We start from the raw sequence: 3,578 nt of genomic DNA, 5'->3' as shown, positions 1-3,578 counted from the left end.
ATTCCTCCTGGAAATGTAAGAACTTTACTTTATGCACTTCCTCTGTAATCCCTCCTGGAAAAGTAAGAACTTTGCTTTATGCACTTCCTCTGTAATCCCTCCTGGAAATGTAAACACTTTACTTTATGCACTTCCTCTGTAATCCCTCCTGGAAATGTAAGAACTTTACTTTATGCACTTCCTCTGTAATCCCTCCTGGAAATGTAAGAAATCTACTTTGTGCACTTCCTCTGTAATCCCTCCTGGAAATGTAAGAACGTTGTGCATTTCCTCTGTAATTCCTCCTGGAAATGTAAGAACTTTACTTTCTGCACTTCCCCTGTAATCCCTCCTGGAAATGTAAGAACTTTACTTTGTGCACTTCCTCTGTAATCCCTCCTGGAAATGTAAGAAATCTACTTTGTGCACTTCCTCTGTAATCCCTCCTGGAAATGTAAGAACGTTGTGCACTTCCTCTGTAGTCCCTCCTGGAAATGTAAGAACTTTACTTTCTGCACTTCCCCTGTAATCCCTTCTGGAAATGTAAGGACTCTACTTTGTGCACTTCCTCTGTAGTCCCTCCTGGAAATGTAAGAACTTTACTTTGTGCACTTCCTCTGTAAATCCTCCTGGAAATGTAAGGACTCTACTTTGTGCACTTCCTCTTTTATTACTCCTGGAAATGTAAGAACTTTACTTTATGCACTTCCTCTGTAATCCCTCCTGGAAATGTAAGAACTTTACTTTATGCACTTCCTCTGTAATCCCTCCTGGAAATGTAAGAACTTTACTTTATGCACTTCCTCTGTAATCCCTCCTGGAAATGTAAGAACTTTATGCACTTCCTCTGTAATCCCTCCTGGAAATGCAAGAACTTTACTTCACTTCCTCCGTAATCCCTCCTGGAAATGTAAGAAATCTACTTTGTGCACTTCCTCTGTAATCCCTCCTGGAAATGTAAGAACGTTGTGCATTTCCTCTGTAATTCCTCCTGGAAATGTACGAACTTTACTTCATGGACTTCCTCTGTAATCCCTCCTGGAAATGTAAGAACTTTACTTTTTGCACTTCCTCTGTAATTCCTCCTGGAAATGTAAGAACTTTACTTTATGGACTTCCTCTGTAATTCCTCCTGGAAATGTAAGAACTTTACTTTATGCACTTCCTCTGTAATCCCTCCTGGAAATGTAAGAACTTTGCTTTATGCACTTCCTCTGTAATCCCTCCTGGAAATGTATGAACTTTACTTTATGCACTTCCTCTGTAATCCCTCCTGGAAATGTGAGAACTTTATTTTATGCACTTCCTCTGTAATCCCTCCTGGAAACGTAAGAAATCTACTTTGTGCACTTCCTCTGTAATCCCTCCTGGAAATGTAAGAACGTTGTGCATTTCCTTTGTAATTCCTCCTGGAAATGTAAGAACTTTACTTTCTGCACTTCCCCTGTAGTACCTCCTGGAAATGTAAGAACTTTACTTTATGGACTTCCTCTGTAATTCCTCCTGGAAATGTAAGAACTTTACTTTATGCACTTCCTTTGTAATCCCTCCTGGAAAAGTAAGAACTTTGCTTTATGCACTTCCTCTGTAATCCCTCCTGGAAATGTAAGAACTTTACTTTATGCACTTCCTCTGTAATCCCTCCTGGAAATGTAAGAACTTTACTTTATGCACTTCCTCTGTAATCCCTCCTGGAAATGTAAGAAATCTACTTTGTGCACTTCCTCTGTAATCCCTCCTGGAAATGTAAGAACGTTGTGCATTTCATCTGTAATTCCTCCTGGAAATGTAAGAACTTTACTTTCTGCACTTCCCCTGTAATCCCTCCTGGAAATGTAAGGACTCTACTTTGTGCACTTCCTCTGTAGTCCCTCCTGGAAATGTAAGAACTTTACTTTGTGCACTTCCTCTGTAAATCCTCCTGTAAATGTAAGGACTCTACTTTGTGCACTTCCTCTTTAATTACTCCTGGAAATGTAAGAACTTTACTTTATGCACTTCCTCTATAATCCCTCCTGGAAATGTAAGAACTTTACTATATGCACTTCCTCTGTAAACCCTCCTGGAAATGTAAGAACTTTACTTTATGCACTTCCACTGTAATCCCTCCTGGAAATGTAAGAAATCTACTTTGTGCACTTCCTCTGTAATCCCTCCTGGAAATGGAAGAACTTTACTTTATGCACTTCCTCTGTAATCCCTCCTGGAAATGTAAGAATTTTACTTTTTGCACTTCCTCTGTAAATCCTCCTGGAAATGTAAGAACTCTACTTTGTGCACATCGCCTGTAATCCCTCCTGGAAATGTAAGGACTCCACTTTCTGCACTTCCTCGTTAATTCCCCCTGGAAATGTAAGAACTTTACTTTATGCACTTCCTCTGTAATCCCTCCTGGAAATGTAAGAACTTTACTTTTTGCACTTCCTCTGTAATCCCTCCTGGAAATGTAAGAACTCTACTTTATGCACTTCCTCTGTAATCTCTCCTGGAAATGTAAGAACTTTACTTTATGCACTTCCTCTGTAATCCCTCCTGGAAATGTAAGACCTTTACTTTATGCACTTCCTCTGTAATCTCTCCTGGAAATGTAAGAAATCTACTTTGTGCTCTTCCTCTGTAATCCCTTCTGGAAATGTAAGAACATTGTGCATTTCCTCTGTAATTCCTCCTGGAAATGTAAGAGCTTTACTTTTTGCACTTCCCCTGTAATCCCTCCTGGAAATGTAAGAACTTTACTTTGTGCACTTCCTCTGTAAATCCTCCTGGAAATGTAAGGACTCTACTTTGTGCACTTCCTCTTTAATTACTCCTGGAAATGTAAGAACTTTAATTTATGCACTTCCTCTGTAATCCCTCCTGGAAATGTAAGAACTCTACTTTCTGCACTTCCCCTGTAATCCCTCCTGGAAATGTAAGAATTTTACTTTGTGCACTTCCTCTGTAATCCCTCCTTGAAATGTAAGAACTTTACTTTATGCACTTCCTCTGTAATCCCTCCTGAAATTTAAGAACTCTACTTTGTGCACATCCCCTGTAATCCCTCCTGGAAATGTAAGAACTTTACTTAATGCATTTCCTCTGTAATCCCTCCTGGAAATGTAAGAACTTTACTTTATGCAATTCCTCTGTAATCCCTCCTGGAAATGTAAGAACTTTACTTTATGCACTTCCTCTGTAATCCCTCCTGGAAATGTAAGAACTTTACTTTATGCACTTCCTCTGTAATCCCTCCTGGAAATGTAAGAACTCTACTTTGTGCACATCCCCTGTAATAACTCCTGGAAATGTAAGAATTTTACTTTATGCACTTCCTCTGTAAATCCTCCTGGAAAAGTAAGAACTCTACTTTGTGCATATCCCCTGTAATCCCTCCTGGAAATGTAAGAACTTTACTTTATGCACTTCCTCTGTAATCCCTCCTGGAAATGTAAGAATTTTACTTTATGCACTTCCTCTGTAATCCCTCCTGGAAATGTAAGAATTTTACTTTTTGCACTTCCTCTGTAAATCCTCCTGGAAATGTAAGAACTCTACTTTGTGCACATCCCCTGTAATCCCTCCTGGAAATGTAAGGACTCCACTTTCTGCACTTCCTCTTT

The sequence above is a fragment of the Phyllobates terribilis genome, unplaced genomic scaffold, assembly GCF_046119375.1.
Source record: "Phyllobates terribilis strain yellow unplaced genomic scaffold, ASM4611937v1 Scaffold_144__1_contigs__length_4642544, whole genome shotgun sequence".
NCBI classification, from domain to species: Eukaryota; Metazoa; Chordata; class Amphibia; order Anura; family Dendrobatidae; genus Phyllobates; species Phyllobates terribilis.
Note: the sequence above shows the minus strand (reverse complement) of the source record.